The following is a 19,857-nucleotide window of genomic DNA, read 5'->3' as shown; positions in this document are numbered from 1 at the left end:
AATGTCTCTCTCTAAAATGCATGTCTTTAATTCATTCAGAATTTATTTACAGGAATATAATTTTAATTTTTTACCGCACTGTCCCACCATTGCTTTTTGAATAGCCAGCTTTTCCCATACAGACTTGTAATACAACATCAAAAACAGGTTCCCATACCAAGAAGGTCTCTTTTTATAGTCTCTCTTCTGTTTGAATGGTCTATTCTCTATCCGTATGCCAATGTAGCACAAATTCAAATATCACAGCATTCTAATAAATCCTACTGACCCCATTAATTCTACTTCTTTAGGGCTTCCCTGATGGTGCTGTGGTTGGGAATCTGCCTGCCAATGCAGGGGATGCAGGTTGGATCCCTGGTCTGGGAAGATCCCACATGCCATGAAGCAACTAAGCCCATGCGCCACAACTACTGAGCCTGTGAGCCACAACGACTGAAGCCCATTTGCTCTGGGGTCCATGTGCTACAACTACTGAAGCCTGCGTGCCTAGAGCCTATGCTCCGCAATAAGAGAAGCAACCGTGATGAGAAGCCCAAGTACCGCAACAAAGAGCAGCCCCCACTCACCACAACTAGAGAAAGCCTGCGCACAGCAATGAAGACCCAATGCAGCCCAAAAAAAAGCTACTTTTTCAATTAATTTTAATATCATTCTGTCATGTTTCACGGCAAGCTCTCTTGATTTGTTGCTTTATTTTTGAACTGCATCAAATTCATAAACTAATTTAGGGAACTTGGTCATTGCATACCTTTTGTTATATTTATTATGAGGTACATTTTAACATTTTATTTTTCTGACTAGGATCATTCACGCAGTCACATTTTCTAATAAATTGTTGCTAGTGTACTAAAAAGCCAATGATTTTTTATTTCATATCTAGTCATCTTACTGAACGCTTATTAGCATTAATGTTAGTTCCAAGGTCCTTTTTAATTTTTTTAGACAATCATATCATTTGCAAAATAACTTTTTCCTTTTGTTGCCTTATCAAGTTGGCCAGTAGTTAACATGGCTTAATTTTAACATGTAATGTTAAGTTAAAAAAAAGGCTATATTCTACTTTGTAAACATATTTGTATCTGCCAAAGCACCAGGACTTTGGGAAAATGAAAATAGTTGATTTTTTGGAAGGATGGATTTTCTTCCTCATAAATATCTGTTACATAGTAGTTTTCAAAAAAAAAAAAAAAAAAAAAAAAGGCACGTATGACTTTGGAGGTAATATGCAAGAAAATGCATATACTCTATAATATTTATTAAAAGTGGTGACAGATCAGTTAGGAAGTCACGAAAATACGCCAGAATATTTAAAGGAGGAATATATCTTACCATATGTGAGAATTTACTCAGGCAATGATAAAGGACTTGCCAGCTAGCCACCTAAATGGCTCTACTCCCTGCAGTCCATCATATTCACTAAAGCAAATGGCAAGAAGTCCATTTTGGAGTGTTTTCTTATATTCCCTATGGCATGATTTTAGTAGGAAAAAGAGATGGATTATACTTTTAAGAGTATTTTTTAAATGCTGTTAAATTTGGATGTGTTTACAAAATTAACAAATGATGGAATCTTCAGTAAAACCATAAGGCGGGCCTACTCACCACCTTCCCAAATTCAGGATCTCTGTAATTAAGAGCACATACAGGAAATGACTTCAAAAAGTCTCCTTTAAGACTAGGTCTCCAATGCCTAGCGAGTTAATAATGAAATAGACAAAAATAACATCCTGACCTAACTGAGAAAGTTGTATGGCACAAGTAAAACGAAAACTGAGAAATAAAATGAAAGGCAAACTGTAAGAGACATAAAAATCAAAGACAGTAGGATTACTGTGAAAATGAAAGACATCAGGATAAAAATGGAAATTTCCAAATAGAAACTCCAAAAGAGAAAACATTAACAAGTAGAAAAGAATCACTATGCTCCATGAGAGGGCCCATTTCTCCACATTCTGTCCAACAACTTCGTTTTTGCCAATTTTCTGATGTGAAATTCAAGTACCCTCTCTACGGTGAGAGATGGAGGGCATGATTCAGGGGGTGAAAGGAAACAACTAAATAGTTACCTGTAGCTGAGGAATTAAAGCATGGCAAGGGACTGATAAAAACCTGTGAAAGTAACTAGTGTTACTTTAGAGTTAAACAGGGACACTGAGTGGAGAAAGGAGTGAGGAAGAGGATAGAAAAACTAAGGATGAGAACTGATGACAACAAGGATGGGCAAGAAATATTGCTCATATTTCTATGTGGATTAACTGTTGGAACAAAGCAGGTCTCTGTGTATTTTTTTAAAAAACTCATAAAAATTAAATCATATTCACATGAAACCAAAGAAAAGTGGGTCTAGAGCATAGAGAAGAAAAAACTACAACTACATTGTAGCTTATGAAAGAAAACAGTATTCAGGAAGAAGAAGGGAGGAAAAGAATATAGATAGCAATATTTATTGAGCACTGACAGTATGTCAGAGACTGAAAATCATTATAAGAAAAAAGTTACTAGAAATATACAGAGCACAGTGAGAGTATACAAGACAAGTACCCAAGATGTGCTGAGGAGTTAGGGAAGGCTTCACAGAGAAAACAGTTGAGCTGAATCTGGAAGATAAAATAGGATGGAATTGAATGCAGAGCTTGGAGGGAGTAGCTGCGTGAAAAAGGAGCATGTGCTATTGCAAACAGGAATGGATCACAACACACAGCCCTATGAAGCACACAGAATAGTAACAATGGGATTAAGAACGTGGATGCAACATATAAGCAAACAGGTCATGAGAAACAGTGCAGTCCAGCGATGATACTCCAAATCATATAAAGATACAAAAGGAAACAAATCATGATCAACATGCCAGAAAGAAATGATAATTAAGGATTTAAGGATTCACGGCTTAAAAACCATCACACAGATTCTCAGATTTGAAACAAAACAAAACAAAACAAAAAAAACACCAAACTTAGTAATATAAATACAAAAGCAGGGGACTTCCCTGGTGGCACAGTGGTTAAGAATCTGCCTGCCAATGCAAGGGACACTGGTTCAATCCCTGGTCCAGTAAGATCCCACATGCCGCAGAGCAATTAAGCCCTTGCACCACAACTACTAAGCCTGCGCTCTAGAGCCCACGAACCACAACTGCTGAGCCTACACGTTGCAACTGCTGAAGCCCGTGTGCTTACAGCCCATGCTCCTCAACAAGAGAAGCCACCACAATGAGAACCCCATGCACTGCAAGGAAGAGTAGCCTCCACTCGCCACAACTAGAGAAAGCCCACGTGCAGCAGCAAAGACCCGATGTAGCCAAAAAAATAATAAACAAATAAATATAAAAGAATTTTAAAAAAATATACAAAAGCAAAAGCAAATTACCTCAACTTATTAAGAGAACCTCAGTTGGTAATACAACATAAAAACAAAATCCAACATGTTACTTTGAAGATGTATAAACCAAAATAAGACAGAAAAACATTTTTAGGCGATATTAACAAAACTGTATTTTAAAAAAACCAGAGGAAGCAACGTTATTGGGTGTCAAAATTAAAAGAAAAATATCAAGCTAGGTGTTATGGTAAAAGAAATATCGGTAATAAAATATGACATTTTATGTCAAGTACTAACAAAGGAAGTCAAGGTAAAAACTGAGACACAGAAATCAGCAGAAAATAATTAATTTAATTATTAATGAGACAAATACTAACAGTGTGTCTACTCTACACCAGGTACTATTCTTGGCACCCAAGCACTGAATAGAAGTGACAAAATTCTATGCCCTTCTTGAAGTTACATTCTAAGAAGAAGGACTGACAATAAATAAATAAGTTAAGTAAATAAATATATTTTTGACATGCTGCAAAGTGCTACAAAGAATAATAAAATAAGAAAGGGGAAAATGAGTGTTGGGAGTCTCAGTTCTAAAAAAACAAGGAAGACATGAATTGAGAGGCGGACATTTCTGCCTCAGCAGGAGGAAGACGGAGCAAGGCATCACAATGTCATACAGACCTAGTACACAAACACAGTAATGACAGCGAAAACAAAGGATGAAATTAACAAAATAAATAAAAGTTATACTGATCTCTATGTCCTAAAAATAGGATTAACTTACTCAATTGCCCATGGTATGTATATAAAAACTGAGCAAACCTGAAGTATTTAAAAAACCTAAAATGTGAGAATTCCCTGGCAGTTCAGTGGTTAGGACTCTGGGCTTCTACTGCCAGGGGTCCGGGTTCCATGTCTGGGTGGGGAACTAAGACCCTGCAGGCCATGCAGTTCAGCCAAAAATAAATGAATGAATAAATAAAAATTAAAAAGAAAAAAAAACCCCAAAATCCTAAAATGTATTTTTTAACACACAGTCTTTAGATTCCTGGATCAAAGTTTAATTATCAGGAGTGTAAGAGCATACTGAAACACAAGAAGAAATCATTTACAATCTTGAAAAATGAACAGCAAAATTTCTAACCTATTGATTAAGCCAAAATGATAATACTGAGATAAATATATAACTTTTAATATAAACTATAAACTGAGAATTCAACTCAAATCCTCAGAAAAGTGCAGGAAAATGTTAATAAAAATAAAAGTAAAATTTAATAAGCTACAAACATACAAATAGAATAAATACATCTCAAACATAATTCTTTGATAAAAACAATAAAATCTTTATATCCCCAGAAATCGCACCACTAGAAATGAGAAAATGGGAGATTAGCTAAATAAACCAGTGCATATTTTTAAAAATCTGAAAATGTAAGATAATAAACAGGATCATAGATGATTTCCTATGAAAAACACAACAGCCTAAATAAAACACTAGATAAGACCGATAAAACTAAAGAAGAAACAAAAAATTATCAATTAAATATATCCCAAATATAGGAGATACAGAAATTGCTGGTAGTTCTTTCCAACTTGAAGAAATGTTAATTTCTTAATTAAACTAACAAAGCAGTGTGTCCCACATGCATATGAAAAAATACACATAATAAACAAAACATGAAGTAAAAACTAGCAGGTTATCCAATCCAATTAAGCCTAACTAACTGAAATAGGGTTTCAATCTCAACACCCAAGATGTTAAAGAAAACTAAACTATTATATTTTACATAGCAAGAAATTACTATTTGCCAAACACTATAATAACTTACATATGTTATCAACACACACAAATGAAATTTTAGGCAGTACGACTAAATCTGTTAGTATCCCACATAAATAAAACAAGAGTGAAAGTATAAGATCACTTAATAAATACAAAGTAAGCATTCAAAATTCTACACAAATTTCTACAAGAATGGTTTCTATTTTTGGTACGTATTTTAAACAACCAAAAAGAAAAACAACTGACTATTACTATTAAAGATTAGATAATTCTCTATGACCTAAAATCAAACAACACAAATAATAGGAAAACATGAAACAAAATACCATTACTTTCCTGATATCATGGACATGATAGCTGTTAGACTGACTATAGTATTCCCAAGGTCTGATACATTATCAGGCACATAGATTAAGACAAATGAATAGTATATATATTAAAAATAAAATATATAATTACTTACATAAAGAGCTTGCACAAATTGTTAAAAAAATATTAATAAACTTGTTCTTTGTGAAGTGACAACTATGGTTAACAAATGTTCTACAGTGAGAATGTATCATTTTGCAATGTAAAAAAATGTACTTTGTTATTTAGAAAAGTAACAAACTGGAAAAGAACAGGAAGAGAAAAAAAGAGACAAGAGAAAAAATTATGAAAGAAGATGTTTCACCTTACTACCATAAAAAAAGGTCACACTAAATCTTTAGTACAATGCTACTGGGATGCAATTACCTAAAGCTTCAAAAACCATTAAAATGTAAGGGTTCTAAAAAAATAATCTACAACATTAAATATTAATCCATACAAATAAAGATATAAATTACACCATTTTAAACAGCAGCATAAAATGGAAGTAAACCAAATGTATAACTGGAAAATGGTTAAGTAAATTTAGACCCAAAAGCAATTTTTCAAATGGCATAAACATTTTATTTTTCCATTTATTTTTAAACAGAAACATTTTATAATATAATGTTAAGCTTAAAGAGAAGAATATGAATATGTACACACACACACATATATAAGTGAACACCGTCCATGCATTTTGAAAGTGAATCACCTTCAAGGTATTCTACTCATGAATAAAACAAAATTAATCTTCTAGATGGGTACTGAAAAGAACTCCAAAAAGTACGCATTCTTCAAATAAATTCCAAAGTCCAATTTTAGAGTATTATGACTAAATTCCCAGTTTTTCTCATCATAATATTAAGGAAGACTCTAAAACACAGCATTTGCTGTTCTAACATCTAAGTCATTCACGAAAATGATGAGATATGACTAAATAAGAATACCTGAAACAAAATTGTGGAAAAAAAAATCTGTAATTTTTCCAGGAAATCTGAGGAGTTGAGGGAACTGAGGATGCACAGGGCTTTAAACTCATGTGGTATCAATACATAATGTACTTGTTCCAGCAGGTGTGGCAGACCTATCCATTACCTAACCCATGTTTATCCCTCCCAACTCTTCCCAAACAGGAGATTCTCAATTTGTTCAGGTAGCCATGGAGCACCCTGGCAGGTAACCTTTTCCCTACCCCAGGGCATAAATGAGGAATTCTCCACAGCAGTCATGGACTCTTATGCCCATTGGCCAGTGACTGGTCTAGGGGTAACTACGCAATCTAGTCCTGACCAGTGAAAAGGAAGCAGATGTCTGCAGCATGCAACTTCCTGGGTAATGTTAGCTCTCCTGATAAAAAGTAAGGGACTGGGCTGGCAAGCCCTTGGTCTTCCACCTTCTGCCTCCCACTTCTTCCTCCTGAAATACAGGCAGTCTGGAATAGAAACGGTACATTACATCGCCAAGGCCAGCCTGAGGGAAGATACCAAGGGAATGAAGGGCAAAGATCCAGGTCCCTTGTGGCATCCCTGAGCAGCACGTGCACCATCCCTGGAGTGGTGACTCCTGGGGCTGCTTCTTTCATTTGCCTAAGTCACTAAGACTGGGTTTCTAATGTCTGTAGCTGATCACATTCCTAACATATACAGCAAATAAATCTGAATAGGAAAGTGTGATTTTTATTCACAAATACTTGCTATTTAATTTTTACTAAAAGCAGACAGTATTTTGAGCAAAGGTTTTTAAACAAGAGGTTGTAGGTAGAATAAAGGGATGAAGAAACAAGTGAATAAATAAATGGTAGATGGCAAGAGGATGTTTAAGATGCATCTCTAAAATCTGTTCCCACAGAAATCAGAGTCCACTAAAAAATATCTTAAAATCATACATAAGAAGCATAAATTTTGGGTGTTAATGAAGAAGTCTCATTCTCTCAGCCCATTTTTTAATGACTATTCAAGAAAAAGTTCTCCAAATCAAATCTGGCTCAGGAAAATGAAGTGAATCTTCACACAAAAAATAAACTTATGAGGTTTTCCCACTTTAAATGGGAGTTGGCTTCTTATTTTTTCAACAGTTAGAAGACTTGCTTTTGGAAATTTCAAGATTTAATTTTACACTTGGTCGGAAAAAATGCAGAAAACTCTTTATTCTGTTCGTAAAGATGAATCAGATTCAAAGCATTCTAGTGATGAATCAGCAACTAGGTCCATATCCTTTGGTTAAAAAAAAAAAATGTTCTCTTTATTACTCTCTGTTTAGCTGTCACAATATTTCAGATGGATATTTCTATAAGATCATTACTGCCCTAAATGATACAACCTTGAATCTTTTATAATGTTTTAGCACAGTCTCGGTATAAAATTTTTCATGGGGGAGTCCATTGCCACTGGGGGGAAAAAAGACCCTATAAATGATGTATATTATTAATAAAAACTATAAAAACATTTCGTCTCACTGTGCCTTTCTCTACAAAGAGTAGCAGTTAAGATTGAGTAGAAGTATTTATGTCTCCTGTTAGCTTGCATGCATTCAAAACGCTTCAAAAAATTCAACAGAGGGGTGACTGATCATTTGAATTCACAAACTAAACCTTCACAAGCAAGTCACCTCTGCGCGTGTACATGCTAGTTCCATGGCATCCACAGCTTTCACCAGCCATCCACACCACTTTTGATTACATTCATTAAAGGAAAGTATGGGGAGTGGTTCATTGAGGCTTTCGACACACCTTCTCTCAGAACAGAAACCTACCTTCAAACGTGCTGGAGTTCCCCACATGTCTGTGTGGGAAGTTTTCTGCTATCTCCTAATCTCTTGCTCATCATGTCTCCAGACAATTAACAGAAAAGGTAAAAAACAAGTTAATCTTTAGAAAGGCAAGGCTCTGTATACAGTCATGAGAACAGTATCTAGTACAATGCCTGGTACATTCTGGGCACTCCAGCAAAAGTACTGCTTTTTCCTCTGTTTTTTCAGTCTATGCCCTGATGTTCACTCAACAAATATCTACTACTTAACAAACTTTTGAGGCACTGTTGTACATGCTGAAGTTACTGCCCTAAAAATGTTTCCATTTAGTGGGAGAGAAAATGAACAAATAAACATGATGTAAGAGCAACATACAGTACTCAGGCTTTGAATTCAATAAAATATTTTTTAACCCATTCCACCTGGAATACCGTCAAGAGTATTAACTCTAAAAGTGGAATTTTGGCTTAAAAATCATAAAAGACAACTTATTTACATATCACAAACACCTTTAAGAATTACCTACAATATAGTTTAGCAGTACTCATTTTCCAGCAAGTTGGAAGTACTTTCATTTCAACTGAGTTACATATTTTTTAAAAACTGAACTTGTACAAATTAGAAAATTAGTAGTTATCATCATAAAACAAGCCAGAAATAATATTTTACATTCTTTTTGGCAGTCAACTCTAGCCTAATATTACAATCTGTAATATTCCTACCATGGAAAAGTGAAGTAGCTTTCTTTATATCAGTTACAACCTGGAAAGAGTTAACTTTCATTTCTGGGCCTCTTAAACATAGTATGAACTCAAGTAGGAGTCAATCATGACTTTGGTTTAATTTAATTTTACTCTGTTCACTTCTATCCTTTATATTCAATAAAGTACTTTCACAAGGACCTAAGTTTAAGAGAACCATAGTCAGGTGAGTTACACAGGCACTCCAGTACTGACTGCCAGAGCCAAGTCAGAAGAACCAACAGCGTAAGTAGCCCCTCTGCGCAGAGAAGTACAAAAACACAACCTGTAGTAGCCATCTTTAGCAGCAAAGTGCTCCTGGTTCGCCAACAGCAGACTTTCTTATGGAATTAATGAGTGCAAAGGACTTAGCTAAAAATTTAATAAAATGTCAGGGGAAATTTGATATATAAATGGAGAAAGATTTTCCAAGTGTAAAAGTAATAAAAAAGTTACAAAAGAAAAAGTTGATAGATTTGGTTACACGAAACTTTAAAACATCTACATGTTAAAAGGCAAACCAAAAACTAGTAAGAAAACTACACTACAACATAGGTTTAATGCACTGAATATACATAATCATATACAACACTTTGTAAAATACTGAATTTACAGAGTCACTATAAATCAAGATAAAATACTAAGAGTTCAAAAGAAAAATAGAAGTATTAATAGACAATTGACAGAAGAAAACAATGCATAACTGGCTCCACATTTGAAAAATGTTTCTATTCAATAAATAAATACAAATGAAAAGAGACTGGGGGGGGTTTATTTTTCACAAAATGTGCTCATTGGCTACTGGGAGGAGTGAAAACCAATTTAAAAAAAAAAAAAACCTTTCAGGAATATGTATGAAGAGCCCGTAAAATGTTTACATACTTTTACCCAGTCATTTTACTCCTGAAAATGTCTTAAAGAAATATTTCAAAAGACAAAATTTTATGCAGATGTTCATCAAGCATTATTTACAATAAAAAAGAACTGTAAACTGCCAAAATGCCCCCAAACCACATAATTATAGAATGTCCACAAATAGTATATACTCAAAAACTGATGCTTTTAATTATGAAAGAACACAACATAATGTTAAATTTAAATTGAAAAAACTGTGTCTGTAATATGACCTCAACAACATAAAGAAGGAAAAAACCTAATAACAGCTGCACCTATACAAATGGTGAGAATATCACCAGCAAGCAGTACCTTAGGATTGGTAATGCAGACAGTGGTGCTTATCTTTCTCTTCATACTTTACTGTAAATTCCAGGTTTCTACCGGTTCTAAGAAGACAGGGTCTCTACCAGGTTATCATTCTGCTCCCAGCACTGTACCTGTACACAGTAGGTACTTAGAAATATCTGCTGACTAAATTTAAAGCCAAAGGGAAAAAAATAAACATTTTATGGACAAAATTAACAAACACACATACATATATATACACGTAAATATACATGCATGTGTGTGGACTGTATACATGTATATACCCATCCAGAGCAGCAATATTAAAACTTAGAAAGGGAGGGGGTAACTTCTCAGCATCTCTGTTTATATTCTTAACATTGTAAAAAGCAGGGTCATCTGGGTACAGCAGGTAAGGGGAACAAGAAAGGAAACATCCAGGAGATAGGATGAAGATGGCAGAGTAGGAGGACGTGCGCTCACTCCCTCTTGCAAGAGCACCGAATTACAACTAAATGCTGAACAATCATCGACAGAAAGATACTGGAGCTCACCAAAAAAGACACCCCACATCCAGGGACAAAGGAGACGCCTCAATGAGACGGTAGGAGGGGCGCAATCGTGTTAAAATCAAATCCCATTAATGCTGGGTGGGTGACTCACAAACTGAAGAACGGTTATACTGCAGAAGTCCACCCGCTAAAGTGAGGGTTCTGAGCCCCACATCAGGCTTCCCAACCTGGGAGTCCAGCAATGGGAGGAGGAATCCCCAGAGAATCAGACTTTGAAAGCCAGTGGGATTTGACTGCAGGACCTCCACAGGACTGGGGAAACAGAGACTCCACTCTTGGAGGGCACACAAAAAATTGTGCTCACCAGACCCAGGGGGAAAGAGCAGTGACCCCATAGGAGGCTACCTGCTGGTGTTGGAGCGTTGCCTGCGGGGGGGGCAGCTGTGGCTCACTGAGGAGATAGGGGCACTGGCAGCAGGGGTTCTGGGAAGTGCTCAATGGTGTGAACCCTCCCAGAATCCACCATTAGCCCCACCAAAGAGCCTGTGAGCTCCAGTGCTGTGTAGCCTCAGGCCAAACATCCAACAAGGTGGGAACACAGCCCCACCCATAGGCAGACAAGCAGACTAAAGGGTCACTGAGCTCTGCCCACCAAATTGGATTAAAGTCTTGCTGAGCTCCGCCCAACCAGCCCTACCCACCATCAGTCCCTCCCATCAGGAAGTACCCACAAGCCTCCTAGATAGCTTCCTCCACAAGAGGGCAGACAGCAGGATCAAGCAGCATCAGCAGTATTTCGTCTTGTGGAACTGAAAACCACAGCCACAGAAAGATAGAGAAAATAAAAAAGCAGAGGACTTTGTACCAGATGAAGGGACAAGATAAAACCCCACAAAAAACAACTAAATGAAGAGGAGATAGGCACCCTTACAGAAAAAGAATTCAGAATAATGATGGTGAAGATGATCCAGGACTTTGAAAAAAGACTGGATGCAAAGATCGAAAAATTTACCAAAGACCTGGAAGAATTAAAGAGCAAACAAACAGAGATATGCAACACAATAACGGAAATGAAAAATACACTAGAAGGAACCAACAGCAGATTAACTGAGGCAGAAGGGCGAATAAGTGACCTGGAAGACAGGATGGTGAAAATCACTGATGTGGAAAAGAATAAAGAAAAAGAATGAAAAGAACTGAAGACAGCCTAAGAGACCTCTGGGACAATGTTAAATGCACCAATATTCGCATTATAGGGGTCCCAGAAGGAGAAGAGAGAGAGAAAGGACCTGAGAAAATACTGGGAGATTATAGTTGAAAACTTCCCTAACATGGGAAAGGAAATAGCTACCCAAGTGCAGGAAGCACAGAGAGTCCCAGGCAGGATAAACCCAAGGAGAAACACGCCAAGACATATGGTAGCCAAAAATGACAAAAACTAAAGACAGAGAAAAGTTATTAAAAGCAACAAGGGAAAAACGACAAATAACTTTATGGGAGTTCCCTTGTATGTTAACAGCTGATTTCTCAGCAGAAACTCTGCAAGCCAGAAGGGAGTGGCACAATATATTTCAAGTGATGAAAGGGAAGAACCTACAACCAAGAATACTCTACCCAGCAAGGATCTCATTCAGATTCGAGGGAGAAATCAAAAGCTTTACAGACAAGCAACAGCTAAGAGAATTCAGCACCACCAAACCAGCCCTACAACAAATGCTAAAGGAACTCCTCTGAGCGGGAAACATAAGAGAAGAAAAGGACCTACAAAAACAAACACAAAACAATTAAGAAAATGGTAATAGGAACATACATATCGATAACTACCTTGAATGTAAATGGACTAAATGCACAACCAAAAGACACAGGCTGGCTGAATGGACACAAAAACAAGACCCATATATATGCTGTCTATAAGAGACCCACTTCAGACCTATGGACACATACAGATGGAAAGTGAGGGGATGGAAAAAGATATTCCATGCAAATGGAAATCAAAAGAAAGCTGGAGTAGCAATACTCATATCAGATAAAATAGGCTTTAAAATAAAAAATGTTACAAGAGACAGGAAAGAACACTACATAAAGATCAAGGGATCCTTCCAAGAAGAGGAGATAACAATTATAAATACATATGCACCCAATATAGGAGCACCTCAATATATAAGGCAAATGCTAACAACTCTGAAAGAGGAAATGCAAGGCAGAAATAGAGACACAGATGTAGAGAACAAACACATGGACACCAAGTGGGGAAAGTGGGGAGGGCTGGGGGGAGATGAATTGGGAGATTGGGATACCAAATTGTACACTCTAAACATATGCTGTTTATTGTTTGTTAACTGTATCTCAATAAAAGTTCTTAAAAAAAAAAAAAAGAAAAGAAAGCCTCAGTCAAACCTTGATCCCCTTGCATAGCACCTGTTAAGGGAGGGAGGGCTGTGTAGTAGTCAGACAGTGGGTGGAACTAAAGGAGTTAAGGAGTACACCAGGGTGTTCACTCTTCCTTTCACGCTAGGAAGATTCTAGCACTTTTCAAACTGTAAAGTATACAGAAATCACCTGGACACCTTGTTAAAATGCAGATTCCAGTTCAGCAGAACTGAGCGGAGTCTGAGATCCTGCATTTCTAACAAGCTTCCAGGTGATGTCAATGCTGCTGGTCCAGGGACCACACTGAGTAACAAGGAAAAAAAAAAAAAGAAAGAAAACATCCAAAAAGTTGCTCAAAATTTCAGAGGATGTGGCAATTTGTGAACTGTTATCTTTGTTCTTATCAATATACAAACGAACAGAGAAAAGCACTCTAGCTCCTTACACAGAGGGTCACCTGTGGGGAGTCTGACTCAAGAATGTAAAGACCATCTCCTCATGTTATAAACCAGGGGTAACTGATAAGGAGCTAAAGACTTCATGCAACAGAAAAAGACCATCTTTTCTCACTAACCCACATCACAAAAGCAGGTATGTTTTTCAACTTTCTGTTTTTTTAATCTTTGCAATTATTTTTAAGTCTCTGATGTTTAGATCCCATAGTTCAGGTTAAGGTCATCCAATTGTAAATTCAATATCATGTTTTCATTTGTGCAAAAAGAAGTAGTAATTTTGCTTCAAAGGAAAATGAAGCATCTAAACTTCCTGAAATTGTTTGACGGCTTCAGCATAGTGAAACCACATTTGGACTGATAATTAATATCAAAATATATTAATTTGTTTAGAACAACACAGCATTTAAAACAGAACTCTCCAACCTTGCTGAACAGAAATAACAACTAGTACATGTTGCTACAAAGAGAAGATACTACCATTCATAAATATTAGAGTGAGAAACTTTTCTCACCAATCTGATATTACTCCTTGGTACATTTGAAAGTATTGAGTAGAATGTTCCATTCAGATAGGCCACGGCTCAAAGTCCATAACTGGGTGAGGGCAACCAGAAGCATCCTGTACGTTTCCTATGACCATTAAATGACTGGTTCAAGCATGCTACATCTGTCAATCTCCAATATCTCCACTAAGGACATTACAGACTCAAATCCTTCAATTAACAGACTATCTCCAATTACTTAATATTTCATATATAATACTGTGCTAAGCTCACAGTATCAGAGAGCTGGTAAGAAGTGCATTTATTCAAAGAATCAATCAGGTCTACTCTAAAAACTAGCACATACACATGCTGATATTTGCTTTCCATTTGAAAAAAATTTTCTGTATGATGTAAAGAAGCCCTAAGCACATAAATCTATAAAATGGGTGTCAGCCAAGGAAAAAGGCTTGCTCCCTACCCAATTCTGATACATTCTTAGAATATCAATTCACAGGTCAAATTATGTTGGCATTTTCCAGGAGAAAAAAAAAAAAGCTCTGAAAAACATGTCTTTCTTACCCTGATGCCTAATTTAAAAACATTCAAATTGAACATCCCACTCAGTTGACTGAGGGGTAAAGAAGAACTGAAGGGGGAAAAAAAAAGAAAAAAGCAGAAGAAAAACATTTTTTCCTCTTCTGTCATTACTGTTTTTAACCTAACATGTCTCTCAAAGCGTTTAGCTCCATGGTGATGAGAGCAGGCGAAAAATATAGAAACACTGAAAGAACAAATTCCCTCAGAATATTTTAGGGTTTCTAACGCAAAGATTAACGTGGAATTACAGAGGCATGCAAGTTGAAAATAGATTCTTATAACTTAGTAATGATGTAAGATGAACATTCTTTATGATAGGTTTTAAAAAATCTGATACATCCCCCCCTCAAAAAGAAAACAGCCTTCTACTTGACATTTTCACATTAGTAATTTCCCAACGTAAAGAATATAGAAGAAAACATAACCATTACTTAAAACAATGGGTTTCAATTTTGCTCCCCAAGGGGACACTTGGCAGTATCTGGTTGTCACAGTTTGGTAAGGAGTGCTACTGGCATCTAGTGAGTTGAGGCCAGGATCACTGCTAAACATCCTACAATGACACAGCCTCCATAACAAAGAACTCTCTGCCCTCAGATGGCAGAGTTCTAAGGTTGAGACTCTAGTTTACAAGTATCTTTAACATGAAACGCAAAGATTTATAATCACTCAAGTTCCAAAACTAGTCCCTTAGGTCAAAGCAAGTAGGGAAGTCTCCCAGGCTCTCTTCACTCCTTACAGGCTGATGTTTGCAATGGTTCTACTTTCACGTGGGATACAGTTCTAAAAACTGCTACAGGAAGTGATTTCACTGCTGAATAATTTATTAACTTAGAAGAAATGCAGGGCATGGGAAAATACATTTGCAAATAAACCTGAAAAGGTACTTGAAAAATTTTAACCAATGTAAATGTATGATGACAGTTCATTAAATGAAGATAACATCACTGATACCCCACACTTTTGGTAGCAGCAATATTAGTAATAATGTCCTATTCATTTCCACTGATTGATCTTTGTTTGCTAAAAATCTTTCACAATCTTCTTTCCCTCACAGTTTTAATTACGTGGCTTGAGGTGATTAAATTTATTCTTTACTTCAATTAATAATATTTTTTGAACACCTACTCTGTAAACTGTTCTAAAGCCTGGGGCTAGGATGGTGAACACAGAAGAAAAGCCCTCGCTCTTAAAGAGCTTACATTCTAGTCGTCAGTGCAAGAACAAGCATGTCAATAAATAATGTGAAGCTAAGACAGTGAAAAATGCCATCCAAAAACATAAAATTAAAAAGTAATAGGACTGGACTTCCTAGGTGGCACACTGGGTAAGAATCCGCCTGCCAATGCAGGCGACACAGGTTCGATCCCTGCCCCAGGAAGATACCACATGCCGCGGAGCAACTAAGCCCATGCGCCACAACTATCGAGCCTGCGCTCTAGAGCCCTTAAGCCACAACTATTGAGCCCATGTGCTGCAACTACTGAAGCCCTCGCGCCTAGAGCCCGTGCTCTGCAACAAGAGAGTCAACCGCAATGAGAAGCCGGTGCACCACAATGAAGAGTAGCCCCTGCTCACTGCAACTAGAGAAAGCCCGTGTGCAGCAACAAAGACCCAACACTGCCAATAAAATAAATTAATTAAAAAAAGGTTACATAATTAAAAAAAAAAAAGTAATAGGACTAAGATGGCTTATGGATACTCTCATCAATTGGTCGGTCAAGGAAGGCCTCTCTGTGAAGAAGTTACCTGAGATAAGATCTAAACGTCCAGAAGGAATCGGCTACACAAAGGAAGCACATGCTAGGCAAAAGGAAGAACAAGTAGAAAGACCCTAAAACCTGAACAAACTTAGCACGTCTAAGGTAAGATGTGGGAAGACATTCTGGAACCTTTTTGAAGCATTGAAAATGTTGAAGTATGTGGGCCGAGCGATGGGATTCAGAATGTCCTGCTTGAGCAGTGGAGGAGCTGAGGGTGCGGGGCGTGGAGACTAATATCACCCTGTTTGGTCCTGAGGGATGGCTGGTTAGCCAAAGACGGGTAAGATTCCTCAGAGGAGGAACAACCTAAGACAGGCACAGCCGCAGAGGGGCCAACAGGGGTGGTGCATAGAACCTTCCTTATATCACCGTGTTTGGCCCTGGAGGATGACTGGTTAGCCAGAGACGGGTAAGATTCCTCAGAGGAGGAACAACCTAAGACAGGCACAGTCACAGAGGGGCCAACACGGGTGGGGCACAGACCCCTAATATTTGAGAGAGGTCTCCTGCCCCCAGGGCTGTTTTGCTCTCCACCCCCAGCTCAAATCCACACCTGCTCAACTCAGACCCAGGAAGTAAACAAAGATAATTGCCTCAATCATGTGAGGCCTTTGACTGTTTATGAGTGTAACCTGAGAATGTTAGCCCACGAACTCAATAAAAGCAGCCTGGGATGAGTCAGCGGGGCTCTTGATCCTAGAGGTCTTGAGTCCCCCGGTCCCATCTTTCTCTTCAGTCTGTGTCTGTGTCTTCTTCAAGCTTGCGGCACCCGTCACTCACCTCGAGTCGCCGAGCTGGTCTCGGCAGTAAGAGAGCCAGTGTGGCTGGAGGGGTCAGAGGGGATGATGTAGGATAGGAGAGACAGATGGCTTCAGACTATAAGGAAGCTTGGAGGCCTTGATAACAGCAGTGTGAAGCGGCTGCAGGGTTCCATGGCCTTGGCTTGTGCATGACACAGCAGAAGATGCAAATGGCTTGCTCTAAGGTGGGACCAGCAGAGATGCAGAGAAATGGACAGAGTTGGGTACTTCTGAAGGTAGAGACAACAAGGCATGCTGATGGGTTACATATGGTTTAGAAACATGACATGCTTGGATCAGGAAAGAGATGAATCAACAATAGCTGTTGAATGTCTAGCTTGAGCACCTGGGTGGATCATTCTCCTGAGGAGTTCAGAGTGGGCGAGAAGCAGGTTTACAAACAGGATGACCAACCTTCCTGGCTTGTCCTGGACTGAGAGGTTGCCTGGAATGAGGGACTTTCAGTGTTAAAACCAAGAAAGTCTTGGGAAAGCAGGATGAGTTGACCACCCCAGATAGAAATCAAGAGTTCTCTACCAAGCCTGTCTAGTGGACATCTATGTGGCGCTATTAGAAAGGCAGTTCAAAAATACAGATGTGAAACCAACTCTAAGCTGGAGACACAGAATTGGGAATCGCAGAGGCACAGGGGGGGCATTCAAAGTCACAGAACTAGATGACGCCACCTCGGGAGAGAAGAGAAAACGCCCCAGAACAGAGCCGGCATCTCCCTTTTTCACAGATAATATAAAGGTGCCTGAATCAGTACGGTTCCCCACCTACACAGCCTTTCGGACTTAAGACTCCATGTTTTTGACACTTACTTTCCAAATCTTGCCAGAAAATTATTATAGAAACACAAAGTAAAATGCACATTTCAGAGGCTTTGGGTTACTTATTTAAGCTATTGATATTTTGCTTAAAGCCTCAGCTGTGACGGCCCCATGTCAGATCCTTCCTAAGAGTCACAGAGGAGCCCAAATATACAGAATCGATTTCTTTATTGTCCATCCTTTCCCTTCTCTTTCCCAAAGCTTCACTGCAAAGAAATCCCATGACTACTACTGACGAATGTTTGGCCTCTATTTCCTACTTCAATCCCACTTCCCTCCTTTTCTAATTATCGTCAAGAACCATGACCCTCAACTACCACAATCAAAACCTCACAATGAGGAACAGGAACACAGAAAGAAATACGCTGACAATAAAAGCTCTCCAAGGGCGAGTTTCACTAGACGGGGGCCCATAGTTCAGTGCATTAGTCTCTTTGAAAAGACTGCTAACACCCTCCAACGCAACTTAACTTGGGTACATTGGTATTCAAAAAAGGAACAATTACCAGAGTGACTCAACAGATGGCCCATTTAAACTATGGGATTAATACAATGTGTCTGGTGACCTAGTTCAAGTAACTAAATAGAAGCCTCCCAATTGGCCAACTTGTGATTGAACATATCAAATGTTTGCAGCAGACCTTGTAAAATCTAACTTTATCTGGCCAATCTGGGCAGAGATAGTAAGAGAATGAAACATGAGAAATAATCAAAGGAGGTTCTAGGGCTTGGAATGGCTGCAGCATAATTACCTGGCTCCCCTGTGGGACATCTCCATCCCTATGAGGGTAAGCCTCCTGGCTAGAGAGAACAAGACTCAGACTCAGGACATTTTAAAAAATACATTAAAAAAAAAAAAAGTCTCTCACCAAAAAAAGACTGCCTAAAAGATGACAAGATACTTGAAAAGGAAGAATTTCAGGGAGAGGCAATTAATGAGAATAAATTATACCTAGTAAATTCTAACCTACGGACCCTCCCCACTGTGGGTCCCTCTGTAGGGCCCCTCTTGTAGGGGCTTAGTCACCCTTCAAAAGGACTTCCCGAATTTTTCTCTAGCACTTAAAAACACTCACACGCTAGATTACTTTTAACTCTTATTAAGTTTAATAAACGTGAAGCATCTTTAATCATATGTAAAGAAAAGGAAAAAGAAGAACAGAGAAGGCAGACTTGAGTTTAAAAATAAAAATAACAAAAACCTCAGAAGAGTAAGGCCCAAAGGCTTATGGTCAAATAGCTTAAGCAATGTCTCATTATATAATTATGTCTTTTCATTTTAATTTTATACTGAATACCACATTTATTTTATTTTTAACTAACAATATTAGAAATGTAAACATCCTAATGTTAGGGGAAACACTGACTGAAACTGCCCCGGCCGGGCAAAGACAATAACAATTTGCATGAGTTACTTTACCACAGGAGATGCTGGTAAGAAACACGGAACTAACAACTAACAAGGAACCAACTGCGAGAATACAGGAAAGGTCAAGAGGAGAGAGGAGATGCCCGTCCACATGTCCTACCCACCTCCCAGAATCCTTCTCGCTGGAATCCGTCTTGGCTGAGCGATGCGCATGCCACCAGGAAGGACCCAGAGTCAGAGTGACTGGCCAGAGACAACCCAGAAACTAACCCCATCACCATAAAACCCGAGGCTACAGCCACGTGGCAGAGCAGTTCTCCTGGGTTCCCTTACCCTGCTGCTCTCCGCCCGGGCCCCCGTCCCAATAAAGTTTCTTGTTTTGTCAGCACGTGTGTTTCCTCAGACAATTCATTTCCAAGCGTTAGACGAGAGCCCACTCTTGGGCCCTGGCAGGAGGCCCTCCCTTCCTACAACACTAACGTAAATCACCCTTAAAACACCGATTCTCCTGTTGATCCACTGCTGATAACTACATTTTCAGGACTCTTAAA

At 38.3% G+C, this 19,857-nt stretch overlaps 1 protein-coding gene across 12 annotated transcripts in view; it reads right to left on the bottom strand.

The window, feature by feature from the left end:
* SIPA1L1 (signal induced proliferation associated 1 like 1) overlaps window positions 1-19,857 on the bottom strand; it is a 443,906-nt gene that overhangs the window by 152,923 nt on the left and 271,126 nt on the right. Inside the window, exon 1 of one of the 12 annotated variants that reach the window (XM_057730464.1) lies at window positions 8,204-8,286. The exons of the other annotated variants lie outside the window; for them this stretch is intronic. The gene's annotated coding sequence lies outside the window, so the exon portion shown is untranslated. Of the gene's footprint in view, window positions 1-8,203; window positions 8,287-19,857 lie in introns of those variants that run through there. 12 annotated transcript variants of the gene reach the window in all.

Source organism: Hippopotamus amphibius, chromosome 4, assembly GCF_030028045.1.
Source record: "Hippopotamus amphibius kiboko isolate mHipAmp2 chromosome 4, mHipAmp2.hap2, whole genome shotgun sequence".
Taxonomy (NCBI): domain Eukaryota; kingdom Metazoa; phylum Chordata; class Mammalia; order Artiodactyla; family Hippopotamidae; genus Hippopotamus; species Hippopotamus amphibius.
This window is presented reverse-complemented; position numbering and strand designations above follow the sequence as displayed.